This window comes from Mesoplodon mirus (assembly GCF_964341445.2).
Source record: "Mesoplodon mirus genome assembly, chromosome: 5".
NCBI classification, from domain to species: Eukaryota; Metazoa; Chordata; class Mammalia; order Artiodactyla; family Ziphiidae; genus Mesoplodon; species Mesoplodon mirus.
The window spans coordinates 185,695,795-185,717,614 of record NC_138980.1 but is presented as its reverse complement, the minus strand read 5'-3'; the positions used below and the strand labels follow the sequence as shown (position 1 = coordinate 185,717,614).

The 21,820-nt window shown below is 45.2% G+C and overlaps 1 long non-coding RNA gene and 1 pseudogene across 3 annotated transcripts in view; one reads left to right on the top strand and one right to left on the bottom strand.

Annotated features, from left to right (window-relative positions):
- The window catches only part of LOC309804148, a 56,957-nt gene extending 36,724 nt beyond the window's left edge, over positions 1-20,233 (top strand). The window contains exons 1-5 of one of the 2 annotated variants that reach the window (XR_014294086.1): positions 7,160-7,241; positions 9,113-9,189; positions 9,728-9,845; positions 18,956-19,198; positions 19,985-20,233. This is a non-coding gene — a long non-coding RNA (uncharacterized lncRNA). Of the gene's footprint in view, positions 1-7,159; positions 7,242-9,112; positions 9,190-9,727; positions 9,846-18,955; positions 19,199-19,984 lie in introns of those variants that run through there. The other variant, XR_014294085.1, reaches the window with a different exon arrangement.
- LOC309804147 (putative ATP-dependent RNA helicase DDX28) lies at positions 1,256-8,117 on the bottom strand (annotated as a pseudogene). The gene is made up of 2 exons (XR_014296169.1): positions 5,308-8,117; positions 1,256-1,342 (listed from the first exon to the last, which is right to left on the bottom strand). The product of XR_014296169.1 is annotated as a putative ATP-dependent RNA helicase DDX28 (transcript).
- Positions 20,234-21,820: the final 1,587 nt, after the last annotated feature.

Genomic DNA, 21,820 nt, shown 5'->3' with positions numbered 1-21,820 from the left:
CCTTATCTCGTGGCCCTTGTGGCTCTAGCTTTCCCAGAAACCTCAAGGGCTAAGTGCCTGTGCTTGCTCAGAGGCCGCACGCCATTCCCCATTTCCAGCCTCAGGCCCTCCCGCTAGCTGCCTCCTCTAGGGACCCCCTCCCCCCAACACACACGCACACACACTGGGGATGTGCCTTCTCACAGCAGCTCAACCACTGAGATGATTTAGGGACTGTGCCCAAACTCCTGCATCCCCAGCCTCTCAAGTTTTTGCTCTGATCCCTGGCACCCCCTGGAGCTGTTCCACCTTTGGAATCTTTCCCAGGTGGCAGGAGTGCCTAGCACAGGGGTAGTGACCTAAGTCTGAGCACTGGCGACCCTACAAATCTGTTACAGAAAAGCGTTTTATTGAGCAGTAAGGGACCCCACTGGGGACAGAAAGGGCTGGCAATAAAGGAGCATGTGAACCTCGGGACAGGGTGCGTGCTGCTTGACTCTCCATCCTGTTCTTGCTTCAGGGAGCAGGGCTTCCTGGGCCTCTCTATTCTGCCTCCTGAGACCCCAGGCAGGAGGCTCTTTGCGAAGCCACAGATTGCTGCTTTCAGTTTCAAAAAGCCCAGCTCCCCACTGGTTTGTGGTGGTGGCCGCTGACAATGGCTCAGGGCAGGAGCCCATGTGGTAGACTGCTAAGGCTTCTCTGCACCCTGTCTCTGCTCCTGCATCCTCCTCCGCTCGCAGAGTGCAGACTTCACTTTCTCCAGCTCACAAAGGGGCCCGTGAGGATTGAGCAGAGGAATGACAGGTTTTCTTCCAGGCCAGCTTCCGCCCTGGGATGTTCAGGGCAGACTCTCATTTCAAACCTCACTTTCTGAGGCTCCTGGCTTATGGCCATTTAGTGTGCAGGGAGGCTCCTGGCTGAGGAAGGCTCAGACAGAACGACGCAGGTTCTAATCTGTGGTAGTGAGCAGTGGGGGGGGGGGGGGCGGGAGGGGTCACTGCAGGAAGAGGCATTCGCTGTCTTAGGCAGTTAAACCATTGCCCTGTCTTCAGAATGGTTCAGCCAGCAAGATTCTGTGGAGTCCGCCTCCTGGTACCATGCTACAATCGCCGGATTTTGGGTCTGGAGCAACCGAGATCTTCGTCCGACTCTTCCGGAGCGTGCTTTCTCTCGGGAGCACATCTGGGGACTGGCTTCTCGGCTTCCGCCTTTGCTGGCATGGCCAAAGGAGCATCCCCGTAGGCCCGGTAGCCACCAACCAGGCAGTATGTCTCCCCATGCCGGCCCAACTGCGTTTCTCCACACCCTCGGTTGAGGACATGGTAGTGACCAGGTTTAGGAGGAGAAATGGGAGCCACAGCTGCTGCAAAGAAAATCAGAACTGATCAGTCACCTCTGCTGTACACAGTCTCCTGCCAGAATTTCCCTCTCTCATGTCTCTCCCAGTTTCTGGCTGAAGACCTTTAATCTACTTGACATCCAAAACACAGACTTGGCCCATCACCTCTATGAGTCCCTAGAGAAGGGACACTGGCTGCAAAAGCAATTCCTAGAGCCTACGGCTGCATCAGGTGAGGTAGTCTCTTCACCGTTTCCAGGGAAAACTGTAGAACCCGAAAGAAATTGCAATCATGATCCTCTCCATCTCTCCCTTCCACAACAGGGAAAACATTTCTTGCAGTGTGTCACTTCTGAGGCTTTAATGGAAACGTCTTTCAAGTTTTGGAAAAAGATAATCTAATATAAATTGGTTAAGGACCCCTCCCACTTTGGCAACCCCTCTTGGGCCCCATTTATAATGCCTGTTACAACCACACTGAACTCTAGCCCTCTGATACTTTTATCTAGATTAGAACAAGGCCAAATACTGAGGCAGAGTGATCAGGAGACTCAGAACCGGGTTCTGGGTACCAAGTGTAGGCTCACATCCACCCAGCCTCCTGGGACACCATCTGCTCAGCCCTCCAGTCTCACTAGCGCTTCATCACCCCCCTTGGTTCTTCCGGTCTTCCCATGAATATGGCACCACCCTCTCCCCTAGTACTCAGCAGCTCAGTATGGGATGTGTCTGAGGGGACCGATATAGATGTGTACATGACAGCACAGAGGTGCCTGGGTTTGAAGGTGTGGTTCAAGAGTGGCCCTCTTCCTCAAACTGCTCCGTTTACCATCTGCCAACAAAAACGCACTTGCCTTTTGCTAAGAGGCCAATCAGGAAAGGGTCTGAATGGAAGCATCCTGTAGCCCAAAGCGGAAGGCAACATTTATAAAGATCAGAAGCTTCCTGAACACTAGTTCAGGGATGACCTTTCACTTGTCCTCAGCAGTGAGCACTGCGGGACCCTGAAGGTGTCCCAGGTCACTGGTATTACTTACAGCTGGGAAAGTGCTGAGGTTTACGTAGTGGGCAAGCCCCACAGGAACATGTGGCAGCCAGGTGAGGTTGTGTGTACACCATGCCTCTTCTACAGATGCCCGGTCTCGGTGTACCTGCTGCACTGCCCAGCCAGGGAACAGAGCACAGGTTTGAGTAAATATAGACGATCCGGTCAGACACTCTCTCTCAGACAACCAAAGAGATTGGTATCTGGTGGAGAACTGGTAGGGAAGTTTCTCTGAGGGCAGCACATTTCCATAGTTATGCTGCCATGGAAACTGTGAGAAGGCCTGTGAGGTCATCACTACCCAGTGAGGTCATAATAAGGAACCTGTGACTTGCGGTCAGGCTTCAGGAGGAGGGGCAGTTTTGTGGAGGAGAGCAGGGTGGAGGCAGAGGTACTCTGCCTGGTCCCTCACCCCTGGGCTTCCCCACCCATGCCCTAGTCTAGTAGACACCCCACGTGGGGCGTGCAGGTGGGCTGGTACAGCCCCAGGGGCCCCAGGAGGGCAAGAGAGACCCACATTCTGAAATTGGCTTGAGAGGCAAGATTAACGTTAAGAGACAGCTAGGTTGTATGGCACTGACCCTAAGAGGCAGAGAATTGTGTGGACTGGGGAATCAGGGAAGGCTCCTTGGCAGTGGGCCTGAAGGACAAGTGAGATTTGGACCCATGGGGAGGAGAGGGAAGACATTCCAGTTTGGAAGAATACAAGCAAAGCCACACTCTTCTCGACCTTGTCCTGCCCCAAATATAAATTCATAGAACCCTCACATTTTTACACCTGAGGGCTTAGAAAAACCAAGATGTTAAGGAGCCTACCCAGTGTTATACAGCTAGTGGAGAGGGGTTCTGCTCAATGGTTACGTTCATGTCGGGGCTCCGGATTTACAGCTGATAGGAATGTGAGGACGAGCTCATGCCGTTTCAAACATTTCCAAGTGATACTGAGAGAGATGTTAAAGGTGCAAAATGAGGGTGCTGAATGACCTCACAAAGTGGGAATGGTGGGCCCATTTTAATATGAAATTCAAAACAAATTCATGACAAAAGGACATAATACAAAATGACAACATAATCATTACACTCCCCTCTCCCCTAGAAGTAAAAATCATTATAATCCTCTCTCTCTCCACCATGAAAGGATGAGATAAAGGCTCAGCAGCAGCCCCCGTGAAAATCATGGTCAACACTGTGAAGAGGGGTTAGTAAGACAACTTGGTCCGACTCAGAGGAGGAAAGAGACAACTCTGCCCTTAGCCTGATCAGGCCCACAGGAAGGAACCACACTTGCGGCAGCTTTTGATACTGTGGCAATGAGAGAGAACCTTCTTTAGGAGGGGACTCCCTGTTGCCGACCTTGAAAAAGCAAAGATGGGACCTTCGTTTACCGGGGCTGTTGCAGAGGGGATGTGCCCAGGAAGTAGAGACTGCTTGGGCTACCCTTTTAGAGGTTGGGCCACCCTGGTCGAGAACCACAGCACCTTCTATCCCTAAACTGCTTGAATCAGTGGGTGCCCGTTAGGACAGACGAAGTCAGGCCTCATTGGAGCAGACTGCCTTTTGGAGTGGTAGAAGGTAAAATGTGAAGGGGAATGCTCTGGCGGAGGTTTGTCACGGCAGGTGGGCCAGCATGAGACCATTCAGAATCTCCAAGGCTCCGGAGATTACTTGGCTGGGAGCATCCCTCTGATGTGGTGTGGGGACTCCTACCTTAACAGGACCTGGCTGGGCATCTGGGGGAGGCAGAATAAACGGCTTATTAACTTAAGAGAGCGAGAGAATCACCTGGGGGGTTCCACCAAACCACTTAAAAAGCCTTGTACCTGGATTCTTGAGCCAACCCTCAGAAAACTTATCTAGATCTGGAGTAGGGCTCAGGAAGCTGCACTTTTCATAAGCTTCCTGGGCAGTCCCACCACAGTGGTCCATGGATAGAGAGACCAAATTATTGTGTATTCTCGGTTGCTTTGGGGAGTCAAAGTGGTCAATATTAAAAACTGCAGCAGGCATATGTATAAACAGGGAATATTCAAGGCAAGCAGAGGTGTATAGTTATTCTATGCATGGATCAGATTTGAGAAAAGCTAGCCTGGTGGTTAAAGAACACAACCCTGAGGAAAGACAAACCAGATTCTTTCCTACTGACTTGTGTGATTTTGACCAAGTTCTTTCATCCTTCTGACTGTTTCTTCATATGGAAAAGAGCTATGACTGTACATTTAGCACAGTATTCTCTTTCGGCAAAGGTTGCTCTGGGTCCATTTGTGTTCTCTGCAACTTAACCCTTTCCAGTGCGCAAGCATTTTTAAGTTGTTTGGTGAAGTATTACATTTGACTTTCAACAGTTCATTACTTTGGGCAAAGCTTATATAATGCTGCAGAGACTAGAACCTATGCAGAGATAGTGAGAGGATGTTATAAGCTTATTCTGCTGGTTTATAAAAAAGTTTAACCTTTTCTTCTCTTCCTCCACCTGCCACCAAGAGATGAGAAAGAAGGCAGAGCCTGGAAATGCACACCAAGCAATATTTCTGTGTCAGTTTGCCTTTTATTCCTCTGCCAGTACTTCCCAGAGAGATTTCACCAAAAGTGCCTAAGCTTCCCATGGCCATTGTTGTGAAGAAGATTTCTCTCTATTGCTAGTCACATCCCCTTTTCCTTCTCCTGGAGGCTTAATGGATGTTTGGGGGCCGGAAACAAAATTTAAGCTAAAACATCAATTGAAAGAGCCTTCGTCCTAAGTGTGGTAGTTTGGAGTGTGAATCTTCTCAGGGTCTACTGAATTCTGCCGCAGTGGAAACTGTTATTAAGGGGCACCCATAGAAACATGGCTTATTGTTAGAAACCATGACATAATACAGAGCCAAGATCGACATTATTCTTCACGTGAAAGACTATAGAGAGCCAAGCTCAGTAGTTCACCCTCCAGTGTTGGCCAGCAACTTACCTTTTGAAGCCAGACAGCAGCCCGGGTCTTCAGAAGGTGACTAGGCAGCCCAGAGCACCCCACTGACAAGTGTGCTCACCCGTCCAGCACAGAGGGAAAGGTCCCTGTTACGGCATCATATATAAGCCTGTTGCAATAAGGTTTGCTGGTGCAAAGGCTCTCTCACTGAGGACCCCAGTCCTGGAAGGCTTCTCCTCCGGCGAGCTGCCAGTTCAATCTTCTGAGCCAGGCTCACGTCCCAGGGATGGGTCACAAAGCTGATGACGGTGACTGGCACCTCGATCCCCACCCGGCCCACCCTCCCTGCTCTGTGGATGTAGTCTTGCTGGGTAGGAGGGAAATCATAATTGATGACTAGCTCCACCTGGGTGCTGTCCAGGCCCTGAGAGGCGATGTCTGTGCAGAGAAGAATGTCTCGGGAGCCCTTCTGGAAGGACTGGAAGATGCCTGCTCTCATTGAGGCTGGCATTTGTCCCTGCAGTCTTAAGTGTTGGATTTTGTGGTCATCCAGAATATATACCCCAGCCAGTTCACAGCGCTGTAGCAATTACAGAACACCAGAACAGTTCCTGCGGCGCCAGTCTTTATGCTCTGTCATGCTGCCTAAGGATCTGTACCAACCCAGTCACCTTCTCTGTTCCCTTCGGCCTCATGAATGTCTGTCTGACATGAGGCATGATGCAGTGGAGCTTGTCACTGGTAACGGGGGTTAGAGAGAGTAAGCTGGCAACTTTACTCAGCAGCTGGCCTCCACCTTCGGGAAATGTGGCCCCCACCAGCACTAACTGAGCTTTGGGATTGAAGGGGTCTTTTAAGTCAGCTGGGCCTTCTGCTGTATTAAGTCAGCTGGGCCTTCTGCTGTATGGCTCCCCTCCAAGATGTAATCCACCAGTTCCAGGAAGATTTCATCCAAAAGCATGTCTGCATCATCCAACACCAAGGAGGAGAGCGGCTCCAGGCTGATCAGTTGAGTTTTCAGGGCCTTCCACAGAGCCCCCGGAGTGGCCACCAGAACATCTGCTGGAGGTTGTTTGGACAGTTGCAGCCGGATCCTCCTCATGCCATGGCCTCCCCCTAACTCCCGCACCTGGAGGTCCAAGGAGCTGCCCAAGGCCTGGGCCACGGCACGCACCAGTTCGGCTAATTCTCGAGAAGGCACAAGAACCAGGCCTCGAGGAGCAGGGATACGACAGGGGTCCAGGCTTGGCTGGCCCAACAGCCGTTGAAGGAGAGGTAGCATGGAGCTGAGAGTTTTGCCACTGCCGGTTTCTGCGGCGCAGAGAATGTGGCGGCCGCGAAGAAGTGGGGGAATGGTACTCGACCGCACGTTTGTGGGCCGAACAACTTCGGGAGCAGCCTCTTGTAGTGCGATCAGAACGGGGAACTCCAGACACACTTCAGTGCAGCTGCCCTTGGGCGAAAGGTTCCGCAGCGCTGGAGCCTCATGTTGCGCACACTCGATGGAGAAATGGTCCGCGTGGGTGCACCGGTTCCTCCAGCCCCACGAAGAGAGTGGCGCGGGTTCCAAGAGCCCAGCGTGAGGTGAGCCGGCTGGTTCAACTCGGGTCGCCGCACTGACATCAGCGTCAGCCCAGGACGCGCCAGCGTCGGCCACGGGGGGGCTACGCTGGCCGCTATGCCGCTCTTCCTGCTGCCGCTGTAGAGCCCGCAGGATGCGCACCACGGGCAGCGGCTCGTTGGGACCGCGGACCGTCAGGTCCCGGCGAGGCGCCAGAAGCAACCGAGCCGCGAGCGACAACAGCCGCAGCCGCCGTGCGAGAGCCATACACCCCTTGCTGCGGGAGAGGCGCACGACAGTGACGTCACGGGCGCGCCAAGGCCTCGCGGACGGTGGCCGGCGCGGCTCAGTAAGGCCCGCGGACTCGGCGAACTGTGTGGAAGGAGCGGGATCTGTAGAGCTCAGCAGCGGCGAGGTCTGTAGGTCCGAACCGGGGATGGTGACTCCAGACCCCGGCCAACCTTGGGGAAGGGTGCGCGACGGAGGCAGGACCGGGTCCGGCGATACGCGGCGATGGGGCCCTGGCATTACGAACCAGGAGGGCGGAGGGCTTCTGGCGATCCGATGTCCGATCCCTGCCGTGCTCTTTTGTCGCCCTCACAGCTCCTGTCATGGCTTGGCCAGTTCGGGTCTCCCCCTGTGACTTATGATGAGGGTGCGGCGATGTTTTCCCAGGTGTGGTCCCCGTGTAAGGTCTTTGAATACAAGTATTTATTGAGAGTCTGAGTGAATGGTCAGGCCTGGGGGCCGAGACCAGGAGTCCGGAGTCGTAGGTCCAGGCTCACCCTTCCCTTAGAGCTCCCCAGAGAGCTGAGGGCCCCGAGGGCAAGCTGATGGCTTTCAGCGTATCTTCTCTTCAGTCAAGAGAACTCATCTCTTGGTACTTTTCCCCTTTCTTTTCAGCTGAGGTTCATTCTCCCCTCCCTTGTCACCCTTTACATCGTCTAATCCTGAACCCACTGCTTTCTTGGGTAGTTCACCTCCACCGGCTTTCCAGTCAGACACCTCAATTCCGTAAATAGCAGCGAGGAGGGTCCTGCTACAGGTTTGTGGCCTGTCCCACAAAGCCACGGTCAGGCAGAATAGTTTACTTGAATTCAGTGTTCAGGTTGCCAGAAAGTCTTACGCTACTGGTACTTATTGAACGGAACCCGAAAATGGGTGTCCGATCATTTCTGTAATTTCCAGGGCCTGGGGTAGGAGATAAGGTAAACGTGGATTAACCACCTGGGAGGTTCTTAACATCTGGCGAAAGGGTTTTACTTTCATCAGATACCGTTATAGAGATAAGTACTATTAAATTTCAAATAGCATTTTGATACCCGATAAACTTTCTGGAGAGTTACCTGTTAAGCCAGCGGAGGAGAGAGTTTTGAGTACTCATGGGTGAACAGTCATGGGATAGAGCAGTGGCTCTTGAGTGAGGGTGATTTTGCCCTCACCCTTCCTGCAGGACGTTTGACAATGGCTGGAGACAGTTTTCATTGTCACATCCGGGGTGTGGGGTTGGTGGTGCTGCAGGCATCTAGTGGGTAGAGGTCAGGATGCTACTACATATCGTACAAGGCATAGGACAGCCCTCCCCACCCCCCAAAAGAATTATCTGCTCCAAAATGTCAATAGTGTGCTATGGAGAAACCTTGGATAGAGGCTGAGGACTGAAGAGAGGCTGAGGGTCTCACATGTACTCTCCCTTCAGGTTGTCAGTCACATTTGCCAGACCCCTGTGTGGCCCTGCCCCTTTCCCAGAATCTGTAGCAGGCACACTGATGCCATTGCTTGTCATGGCCTTGGGATGAGAAAACCGTGGGGGCTCCTCAAAGTCATAAACACAGGAAGGAAAGAGTGATTTAGGAGGGTGACGTGGGAGAAGAGAGCTTTAGGCAGAACAAAATTGTCCTCATGTGTTTGGGAAATGTGCCAGGTGGAAAAGCGATGAGGTGTGCCATGGGGTGTACCATTGCAGAAGGCAGACTGGGACTGATGCGTGACAGGGAGTCACATTCTGAATTTGATATAGACTGCTGTAGCAACTAAAAGTGCGTATATGTGTCTAGAGAGTGCTGGGTTTTCTGTCACTGCAAAGTTCATGTATAGGCTGATGACCACTGATTGGTGATACGATAGAGGGGAGTTGATATAAAGGATGCTCTAAGATATTGTGATTCTACACTACTTTTATGATTCTTTCCCAGAACTTGGAGCTCCTCGTTCGTTAGCTGAAGTGCTCGTTGGATGTCTGCTCTGACATGTTTCATCCATTTACATGTGCCACTCATTTTTCAGGTACAAAACAAAGAATCGCTTTGCACAAAGCCAGAAGGGCTACACTGAAAGAATGATCAGAAAAGAATAATACATAGGTAAGCATTTACATTGACTTTCTCCACATATTTGAGACAGGGTAGCTGGTTAGTGGCTGCTTTCTCGTGCTCGAGCCCTTACAACGTGATCTCCTCAGAATGTCATAGAGATTGGAGCCTATCTAAGCCTGTGTGTCTCTGCCCGTGGACCCTAGTTTCTTCTTGTCATTGCTTTAGGTACTGTGTAAGGCCCTTCTCTTTTCCTCCCACTCACAGCAGACACTGAGTAACCTCTAGTTGTGACTGAGATGCATATTTCACAGTATAGTACTTTGGAAATGAGAAAGGTTTACTTATTGTGGAAACAAATGTAGGCTCCTGGGAGTGTTAGTGTCACTTGGTAATGTTTTTCCCAGGGCTGCCATGGTAACTGACTTTGCCTGGTTACTCCCTACGTTTTCCATTCGACGCAGCAGGCCCACCGCTAGGCCTCTCACCTGAGAAGTCCAGAGTCGGGAAGACACAGGCTGTATCAGTTGCACTGCGGCCTTATTCACAACAGCCAAGATGGTGAAGCAACCAAAATGTCCATCCACAGGTGAATGGATAAAGAAGAGGAGGTCCATGTACACAATGGAATATTCACCATGGAGAACAATGAATTACTGCTCTTTGAGGCACCACAGTTGAGCCTAGAGATAATCATGGAACATGAGGTAAGTTGGAAATCAAAAGACCTATATCCTATGATATTACTTATAGGCGTTATCTAATAACTGACCCACAGGAAAATATTTCCACAGAGAAAGACACTCACAGATGTAGGAAAAAACTATACTTATCTAAAAGGAAAGGTGGGAGGAATGGATAAATTAAGATCAGTGTTACATATACCAATACATATTATATACATGTGTCACAAAGAGCGACCATATAGCAAGGGAGGTCTACGGAACACTGTGTAATATTTTGCATGGGAAGAGGATCTGTATATGAATAGACATATATAATGTACAAATGAGCCAGATTGTGTACAGCTAGGACAAACAATATTCTAATCATCACACCGATTACAAAAATTAAGACAACCAACAAGAAGTAATGAAACACCAACGTATGGGGGTTTCTCCTGGCACATTCCATTCTAATTTACAACCTAGGAACACGACTTCCAGAAAGGCTGTCCTTCCCTACTACCCAGATTGGGGAATGGAGAAATGCTGCCTCCTAGTGACCGTTTCACACAACAGCAGCTTTAAACCCACTGCTAATGGTCACTAACTATTCACCAAACGTGCAGTTCTGTAATGGCACCTGTCCACCAAAAAATTCCTGGGGTCGAAAACCGAATAAGAAATTCAAAAGAGGGCAACCTTCCAAGAAGACAATTTCAAGAGGTATATTGTATGCACACTTTTTTCTCCTTTTTTTTAAACAGAAACAAAAACGGCTTGGAAAAATGATGAATGTTAGGTATTTGTAAAGACACGCAAACCCAAATTACAAAAACCTATCAGCTCACAGCAGTCAGAATGGCCATTAACAAAATGCTGCAAGCAATAAATGCTGAAGCAATTGTGGAGAAGTGCGTACCCTCCGTTCTAAGGGGGACGTGGTAAGGGCCACTAATGAAAACACAATGGAGGTGCTTTGAAAAGGGAAACATTGCGCTACCAGGCAATCAATCATACCCACTGCTGGACCTGTCACCTGAGAAAATGAGAATCAAAACCTCACAGACTGGCAGTTCTGCACTCCAGCAATACTTACCATAGCCAACACTTGGAAGCAACGAAAATGTCCAGCAACAGAGAAGTGCACCAAGAAGCAGTGGTCCATGTACACAATGGAATATTACTCCAATAAAAAGTATAAATTAAATTTAAAAACAAACATAAGTAAGGAGACGTAAGCATTTGGGGGTTTATCCGGGCACATTCCTCTCTAATTTATAACCGAGGAACACCAGTGGCAGGAAGGTCTGTTTCCCTAGTACCAGCGTGGGGAACGTAGAAAGGCTGCCACCCTCTGGCTGTTACCTGCAAAAGCAGCTTTAAAGCCTGTGCTAATGGTCACTTCATGTGAACAAGTACTGCAGGGCTGTAAATGAGACCTGCCCTCAAAATGTCTTGAGGGAGGTAATGGTCAAAAAATTTCAAAATGTGACACATACTTTAAGAAAACACTTTGAGGGCCTCCCTGGTGGCGCAGTGGTTGAGAGTCCGCCTGCCGATGCAGGGGATACGGGTTCGTGCCCCGGTCTGGGAGGATCCCATATGCCGCGGAGCGGCTAGGCCAGTGAGCCATGGCCTCTGGGCCTGCGCATCCGGAGCCTGTGCTCCGCAACGGGAGAGGCCACAACAGTGAGAGGCCCGCATACCGCAAAAAGAAAAAAAAATAAAAAAAATAAAAAGAAAACACTTTGAAGAGCTAAGCTGTAATTACAGTTTGAAAAATAAGAAGGACATGCCTTAAAGCTTAATGTCAAGGGATTATGAGACAAAATTCAACCACAAAGAGGTATCAGTTCACACCCCTCAGAATAACCTTCAGCACGAAACCCATAATCAATAAATGCTGGGGCTTCCCTGGTGGCACAGTGGTTGAGAGTCCACCTGCGATGCAGGGGACGCGGGTTCGTACTCCGTTCTGGGAAGATCCCACATGCCACGGGTGCCTGTGCTCCGCAACGGGAGAGGCCACAACAGTGAGAGGCCCGTGTACCGCAAAACAAACAAACGAAAATAAATAAATGAATGAATGAATGAATGAATGAATGCATGCATGCTGAAGGTGTTGTGGAGAAATGCATACCCTCAACTTTCAGTGGGATGTACCCTGGAAAGAGCCACTAATGAGAACAGAATGGAGATGCCTTTAAAAGGTAAACATTGAGCTACAATATAAACCAACAGGCCCATTCCTGGACCTACAACCAAAGAAGACAGAATTGGAAAGGCACAGGAAGGCAAATGTGCACTGCACATATTACAATAGCCAAGATATGGAAGTAACCAAAAAGTCCAGCAACAGATGGGTGGACAAAGAAGAACTGCTACATGTAGAGATGGAATATTAGCTGGGGAAAAAAATGAAACAATGCCATTTGCAGCACCATCGATGAGTCTAGAAGTAATCACCCGAGTTGTGGTAAGTGAGAAAGCGAAAGAAAGATATGATATCCTATCATATCACTTATAGGTGTGAGCTAAAAGTTGATAACAGTGAAGATACCTCCACAGAAAAAGGCAATCACAGATTCATTAAACCAACTTAGGGTCCACCATAAGGAAAGGTGTGAGGATTGGATACATTACATTATTGGGGTTAACAGAGATATACAAACGCATGTGAAATATATAATCACCAAAGACCTACGGCATACCAAGAGAAGACTACTCAACATTGTGTCATAACCTACATGGGAAAAGGATCTGAAGAAGACTAGATATATGTATATGTGTAAAACATCCCCATCTTGCACACCTAGAACAAAGAAAACATTGTAATCAAATTGGCTGTGATCAAAAATAATAAGTTAAAAAACGAACAGGATGGAATGAGACGTAATCTTAAGGGGATTTTCCTGGCACTTTCCATTCTAATTTACAACCTACAGCACAACTTCCATTATGGCTGTCTTGCCCTAGTAACCAGATTTGGTAAGGAGAAATGCTTCTGTCTTCTGGCCGTTTCACACAACAGCAGCTTTGAACCCAGCGCTAGTGGTCACTTAATTTTCAAAATAATTGCAGGCCTGTAATAGACACCTACCATCAAAGAAAAAAATCCTGGGGTCGTAAATCGACCAGAAAATTCAAAAGACGTCAACATTTCAAAAACAGAATCAAGAAGCATATTTTAAGCACATTTTGTGTTTTCTTGCTTTTTTTTTCTTTAAAAAAGGAATGGGAATGCTCAACGTCAGCAATTAATAAAGATTGCAAATCCAATCTACAGAAACCTTTACCACACAGCCATCAGAATGATCACCAGGAGGATAGTGTACAAAGGTATAAATGCGGAAAAGGTTTTAGAGAACTATGTACCCTCTAGCCGCTGCGGGTGGATAAACTGGTAAGAGACAGTAGGGAGAAGAGAGTGGCGGTGCCTTTAAAGGTAAAAATTGAGCTGCCATGTGATCTGGTAGGTCCTTTCATGCGCCTACCACCTGAGCAGACCAGAATGAAAAAGGTACCGGCTGGCAGTCCTGCACTGCAGGAACATTAACCATAGCCAAGACTTGGAGAACCCAAAATGTCCATCAACAGAAAAATGTACAAGGAAGAAGTGGTCCATGTACACAATGGAATATTAGCCATGGAATAGAATAAAAGTGTGCCATGTGCACCACCATAGAAGGACCTAATAAAGATCATCACCCAACTTGAAGTATGAAAAAAATGGAAAGACAGACATCCTATGACATCACTTATAGGTGTTAGCTAAAAATTGATACCCACGAACTTATTTCCAAGAGAAGGAAAAGCATGGATTAAGAAAAGAAAAGTACGTTTAACCTGATGGAAAGTTGTAAGGAATGGATGAATTAGGATATGGGGGTTAAGAGACATGTACTAATACATATGAAATGTTTAATCACAAAATACCTATGGAATACCAAGAAAGGTCTACTCAACACTCTGTAATAACCTACACAGGAAGGGCTCCAAAGATGAGTAGACAGATACATTGATATAATGAACCAGATTCTGTACAGCTAGGAGAAACAAAATATTTTTTATCGAATTTGCTCTGATAATTAATAAAAACTAAATTTAAAAACAATCAAGAAGAAAGGAGATATAAGCTCTTGGGGGTTTTCCCTGGCACATTCTACTCTAATTTGCAGCCTACTAACACGATTTCCTGGAAGGCTGTACTGCCCAAAAACGGAGTGGGAAATGTACAAATCCTGCCGGCTTGTGGACGTTTCCCACAAGCGCGGCTTTAAGCCCACAGCTAATGGTCACTTAACATTCACAAGGACTCAGCGCTGTAAAGGACACCTGCCCTAAAAAAATTGTGCTGCGGAAGGGAATGGACAAAAAATTTCAGAACAGGCAAATGTTTCAAGAAGAGAGTATGAAGAGGTACGTTTGACTCACTCTTTAAAAAAATGGAAAATGAATAAAAACTTAACCTTAGGAATTATTAGATTCATGCAACTCTAATTTACAGAAAGTTTACAACTCACACCTGTCTACTGACGATCAGCAAAAATTCTACAAACAATAAATACTGAAGGATATTTAGAGGACTGTGTACCCTCTAGCTGCTGGTGAGATGTAAAGTGGTAAGAGTGAATCATGAGAACAGAAAGGAGCTGCGTTAGAAAAACAAAAATTGAACTACCATTCGACGCAGCAGGCCCACCAGCAGGCCTCTCACCTGAGAAGTGCCGAATCGGGAAGACAGAGGCTGTATCAGTTGCACTGCGGCCTTATTCACAATAGCCAAGATGGTGAAGCAACCAAAATGTCCATCAACAGGTGAATGGATAATGAAGTAGTGGTCCATGTACACAGTGGAACGTTCCCCATTTAAAACAATGAAACACTGCCCTTTGAGGCACCACAAATGAGCTTAGAGATAATCATGGAACATGAGGTAATTTGCAAAGCAAAAGACCTATATCCTATGATATTTACTTATAGGCGTTATCTAATAGCTGACCCAAATTCACATATTTCCACAGAGAAAGACAATAACAAATGTAGGAAAAAAATATACTTATCTAAAAGGAAAGGTGGGGGGAATGGATAAATGAAGATCAGTGTTATGTATACCAATACATATTATATACATGTGTCAAAAAGACCGACCATATAGCAAGGCAGGTCTACGGAACGCTGTGTAATATTTTGCATGGGAAGAGGATCTGTATATGAATAGACATATATAATGTACAAATGAACCAGATTCTGTACAGCTAGGACAAACAATATTCTAATCATTACCCCGATTACAAAAATTAAGACAACCAACAAGAAGTAATGAGACATAAACTTATGGGGGTTTCTCCTGGCACATTCCATTCTAATTTACAACCTAGGAACACGACTTCCAGAAAGGCTCTCCTGCCCTACTACCCAGATTGGGGAATGGAGAAATGCTGCCTCCTAGTGGCCGTTTCACACAACAGCAGCTTTAAACCCACTGCTAATGGTCACTTAACTATTCACCAATCTTGCAGTTCTGTAATGACACCTGTCCACCAAAATAATCCTGGGGTCGAAAATTGAATAAGAAATTGAAAAGAGGGCAACCTTCCAAGAGGACAATTTGAAAAGGTTTATTGTATGCATACTTTTTTCTCCTTTTTTTAAAAACACAAACAAAAAAAGCTTGGAAAAATGATGAGTTTTAGGAATTTATAAAGACATGCAAACCCAAATTACAAAAACCTATCAGCTCACAGCAGTCAGAATGGCCATTAACAAAATGCTGCAAGCAATAAATGCTGAAGTGATTGTGGAGAAGTGCGTACCCTCCGTTCTAAGGGGGACGTGGTAAGAGCCACTAATGAAAACACAATGGAGGTGCTTTGAAAAGGGAAACATTGCACTACCAGGCAATCAATCATACCCACTGCTGGACCTGTCACCTGAGAAAATGAGAATCAAAACCACACAGACTGGCAATTCTGCACTCCAGCAATACTTACAATAGCCAACACTTGGAAGCAACGAAAATGTCCAGCAACAGAGAAGTGCACCAAGAAGCAGTGGTCCATGTACACAATGGAATATTACTCCAATAAAAAGTATAAATTTAAAAACAAAGATAAGTAAGGAGACAGAAGCAATTGGGGGTTTATCCGGGCACATTCCTCTCTAATTTATAACCGAGGAACACCAGTGGCAGGAAGGTCTGTTTCCCTAGTACCAGCATGGGGAACGTAGAAAGGCTGCCACACTCTGTCCGTTACCTGCAAAAGCAGCTTAAAACCTGTGCTAATGGTCACTTCATGTGAACAAGTACTGCAGGGCTGTAAATGAGACCTGCCCACAAAATGCCTTGAGGGAGGTAATGGCCAATAAATTTCAAAATGTGACACATACTTTAAGAAAACACTTTGTAGAGTTAAGCTGTAATCACAGTTTGAAAAATAAAATGGACATGCCTTAAAGCTTAATTTCAACGGATTATGAGACACACGCAAATTCAGCTACAAAGAGGTTTCAGCTGGTACACCTCAGAATAACCATCAGCAAGAAACCTATAAACAATAAGTGCTGAAGTGTTTGTGGAGAAATGCATAACCTCAGCTTTCAGTTGGACGTACCCTTGAAAGATCCACTAATGAGAACAGAATGGAGATGTCTTTAAAAGGTACACATTGAGCTACAATATCATTCAGCAGGCCCATTCCTGGACCTATAACCAAAGAAGACAGAATTGGAAAGGCACAGGAAGGCAAATGTGCACTGCACAGTATTACAATAGCCAAGATATGGAAGTAACCAAAAAGTCCAGCAACAGATGAGTGGACAAAGAAGAATTGGTACAAGTACCGACAAAATATTAGCCAAGGAAAAAAAGGACACATTGCCCTGTGCAGCACCGTAGATGATTCTAGATGTAATCACACAACCTGGAGTAAGTCAGAAAGAGAAAGACACGTATCGTATGATATCACTTATAGGTGTTACCTAAAAATTGATACCAGTGAAGATATTCCCACAGAGAAGGGCTATCAGAGATTCATTAAACAAATTTATGGTTCACCAATGGAAAGGTGTGAGGATTGGATACATTAGGATATTGGGGTTAACAGACATATACAAACACAGGTGAAATATATAATCACCAAAGACCTACGGAATACCAAGAGAAGACTATTCAACATTCTGTCATAACGTACATGGGATAAGGATCCCAGGAAGAATAGACATATGTTTATGTGTAAAAGAACCACATCTTGCACACCTAGAACAAGCCAAACCCTGTAATCAAACTTGCTGTGATAAAAAATAAAAATTAAATAAAAACAACGAACAAGAAGTAGTGAGACATAAACTTAAGGGGCTTTTTCCTGCCACATTGCATTCTAAGTTATAACCTAGAACACGACTTCCATTGAGGCTCTGCTGCCCTAGTAATCAGATTTGGTAAGGGAGAACCGCTGCCACCTTGTGGCCGTTTCACACAACAGCAGCTTTAATCCCAGCGCTAATGGTCAGTTGATATTCAAAATCATTGCAGGCCTGTAAATGACACCTGCCCTGAAAACAAATCCTGGGGTCACATATCGACCAAAAAATTCAAAAGACGTCCATATTTCAAACCGACAGTTTCAAGAGGCATAATTTATGCACATTTGGCTTCTGTTTCTTTTCCTTTCTTTTTTTGTTAAAAAAATGGGAACGGAAAAAGGCTGAACATCAGGAATTAATAAAGCCATGCAAGTCCAGTGTACGAAAACGTTCACCTCACAGCCGTCAGAATGATTATCAGCAAAAAAAGTCTAAAAGAATAAATGCTGAAGGGGTTTTAGAGAACTGTGTACCCTTTAGCTGCTGGTGGGATGAAACCTGGTAACAGCCAGTAGTGAGACCAGATTGGAGGTGCGTTTAAGGGTAAATATGGAGCTACCATGTGATCTGGTAGGCCCACTCATGGGCCTTTCACCTGATTAGACCAGAATCAAAAAGACACAGGCTGGCAATCCTGCACTGCAGCAACATGTACCATCCCAAGACCTGGAAGAAACCAAAATATCCATCAACAGAAAAATGCACCAAGAAGAAGTCGTCCATGTACACAATGGAATATTAGTCATGAAAAAGCATGGAACAGTGCCGTTGGCACCACCATAGAAGGATCTACAGATAATCACCCAACTCGAAGTAAGATAGAAACCGAAAGACCAGACATCCTATGACATCACTTATAGGTGTTACCTAAAAATTGATACCCATGAAATAATTTCCAAGAGAAGGACACACATAGATTCAGAAAACCAAATTATGTTCAACCAAATGGAAAGGTGTAAGGAATGTATGAATTAGGATATGGGGGTTAACAGACATGTACTAATACATATGAAATATATAATCACACAATACCTATGGAATACGAAGAGAGGTCTACTCAACACTCTATAATAACATACACGGGAAAGGATCCAAAGAGGAACAGACAGATACATTGATAGGATGAATCAGAAACTGTACACCTAGGAGAATCTACATTTTTATCAAATTTGCTCTGATAATTAATAAAAGTTAAATTTAAAAAAACAAACAATAATTTAGGAGATATAAACTCTTGGGGCTTTTCGCTGGCACATTCCACTCTAATTTGCTGCTTACTAACACAATTTCCAGGAAAGCTCTGTTGCCCAAAAACCCAGAGTTGGAAATGTAGAAATGCTGCCGCCTTGTGGCTGTTTCCCACAAGAGCAACTTTAAACCCACAGCTAATGGTCACTTAACATTCCCAAGGACTCAGGGCTGTAAAGGACACCTGCCCTAAACAATTGTGCGGAGATAGGGAATGGCCAAAAAAATTCAAAACTGCAAATTTTCAAGGAGATAGTATGGAGGGGTAAGTTTTACTCACTCATTTTCAAAAAAGAGGAAAATGGGTAAAAGCTCAACATCAGGAATTATTAGACTCATGCAAGTCTAACCTCCAAAATTTTTCAACTCACACATGTCAACTACCATCAGCAAAAAGTCTACAAGCAATAAATGCTGAAGGGGTTTTAGAGAACTCTGTACCCTCTAGCTTCTGGTGAGATGTAAAGTGGTAACAGCAAATAATGAGAACAGAAAGGAGCTGCGTTTAAACGTAAAAATTGAGCTACCATTCCATTCAGCAGGCCCACTGCTGAGCCTCTCACCTGAGAAGTCCAGAGTCGAGAAGGCACAGGCTTCAACAGCTGCACTACAGGAATTTTCACAATAACCAAGACATGGAAGTAACCAAAATGTCCATCACCAGATGAGTGGAAAAAGAAGGAGTGGTCCATGTACAAATTGGAATATTCGCCGTGGAAAACAATGAAACACTGCTCTTTGAGGCACCATAGTTGATCCTGGAGATAATCACAGAACATGAGGTAAGTCGGAAAGCAAAAGACATATCCTATGATATCACTTATACGCGTTATCTAACAACTGACACAAATGAACATATTTCCACAGAGAAAGACACTCACAGACTTAGAAAACAAACTATGCTTATCTAAAAGGAATGGTGGGGTGAATGGAAAAATTAAGATTAGGGTTACCATACGTGTACAAATACCTATTAAACACATATATTAAAAAGACCGACCATGTAGCAAGGGAGGTCTATGGAACACTCTGCAATAATTTACATGGGAATTGGCTCTGTACAGGAATATATATATATATATATATATATATATATATATATATATATATATATATATAATGCACAAATGAACCAGATTGTGTACACCTAGGACAAGCAATATTCTAATCATTACCCTGATTAAAAAACTAAAACAACGAACAAGAATTAATGTAATATAAACTTATGGGGGTTTCTCCTGGCACATTCCATTTTAATTTACAACCTAGGCACAGGACTTCCAGAAAGGCTCTGCTGCCCTAGTAACCAGATTTGGGAATGGAAAAATGCTGCCGCCTTGTGGCCGTTTCCCACAACAGCAGCTTTAATCCCAGCGCTAATGGTCAGTTGATATTCAAAATAAGTGCAGGCCTGTAAATCACACCTGCCCTGAAAACAAATCCTGGGGTCGTATATCGAACAAAAAATTCAAAAGACGTCCACGTTTCAAAACGACAGTTTCAAGAGGCATATTTTACGCACATTTGTGTTCTGTTTCTTTTTCTTTCTTTTTTTGTTAAAAAAACAGGAATGGAAAAAGGCTGAACATCAGGAATTAATAAAGCCATGCAAATCCAGTGTACAAAAACTTTCACCTCACAGCCTTCAGGGTGATCATCAGCAAAAAAAAAGTCTACAAAGAATAAATGCTGAAGGGGTTTTAGAGAACTGTGTACCCTTTAGCTGCTGGTGGGATGAAACCTGGAAACAGCCAGTAGTGAGAACAGAATAGAGGTGCGTTTAAGGGTAAAAATGGAGCTACCATGTGATCTGGTAGGCCCACACTAATGGGCCTATCACCTGATTAGACCAGAATCAAAAAGACACAGGCTGGCAATCCTGCACTGCAGCAACATGTACCATAGCCAAGACCTGGAAGAAACCAAAATGTCCATCAACAGAAAAATGCACCAAGAAGAAGTCGTCCATGTACACGATGGAATATTAGCCATGAAAAAGCATGGAACAGTGCCGTTGGCACCACCATAGAAGGATCTACAGATAATCACCCAACTCGAAGAAAGAAACCGAAAGACAGACATCCTATGACATCACTTATAGGTGTTACCTAAAAATTGATACCCATGAAATAATTTCCAAGAGAAGGACACACATAGATTCAGAAAACCAAATTATGTTTAACCAAATGGAAAGGTGTAAGGAATGTATGAATTAGGATATGGGGGTTAACAGACATGTACTAATACATATGAAATATATAATCACACAATACCTATGGAATACGAAGAGAGGTCTACTCAACACTATAATATACACGGGAAAGGATCTAAAGAGGAATAGACAGATACATTGATAGGATGAATCAGAAACTGTACACCTAGGAGAATCTACATCTTTATCAAATTTGCTCTGATAATTAATAAAAATTAAATTTAAAAAGCAAACAATTTAGGATATATATGCTCTTGGGGCTTTGCCCTGGCACATTCCACTCTAATTTGCTGCTTACTAACACAATTTCCAGGAAAGCTCTGTTGCCCAAAAACCCAGAGTTGGAAATGTAGAAATGCTGCCGCCTTGTGGCCGTTTCCCACAAGAGCGGCTTTAAACCCACCGCTAATGGTCACTTAACATTCAGAAGGACTCAGGGCTGTAAAGGACACCTGCCCTAAACAACTGTGCGGAGGTAGGGAATGGCCAAAAAAATTCAAAACTGCAAATTTTTCAAGAAAATAATATGAAGAGGTTAATTTGGCTCACTCTCTTTTAAAAAAAGGAAAATGGATAAAAGCCCAACCTCAGTAATTATTAGACTCATGCAAATCTAATCTACAGAAAGGTTTCAACTCACACCAGTCAACTGGCCATCAGCAAAAAGACTACAAACAATAAATATTGAAGGGGTTTTAGAGAACACTGTACCCTCTAGCTTCTGGTGAGATGTAAAGTGGTAACAGCCAATAATGAAAACAGAAGGGAGCTGCAATTAAAATAAAAATTGAGGTACCATTCAATCCAGCAGTCACACCACTGGGCCTCTCACCTGAGACCTGAATCGAGAAGACCCGGGCTGCAAAATCTGCACTGCAGCCTTATTCACAATAGCCAAGACAGTGAAGCAACCAAAAGGTCCATCAACAGATGAACAGATAAGAAGAAGTGGTCTATTTATACAACAGAATATTAGCCATGGAAAACAATGAAACACTGCTATTTGAGGCACCATAGATGAGCTTGGAGATAATCACAGAACATGAGGCAAGTCAGAAAGCAAAAACCTATATCCTATGATATCACTTATAGGTGTTAACTAATAACTAACACAAATGAACATATTTCCACAGAGAAAGACACTCACAGACTTAGAAGTATGCTTATCTAAAAGGATAGGTGGGGTGAATGG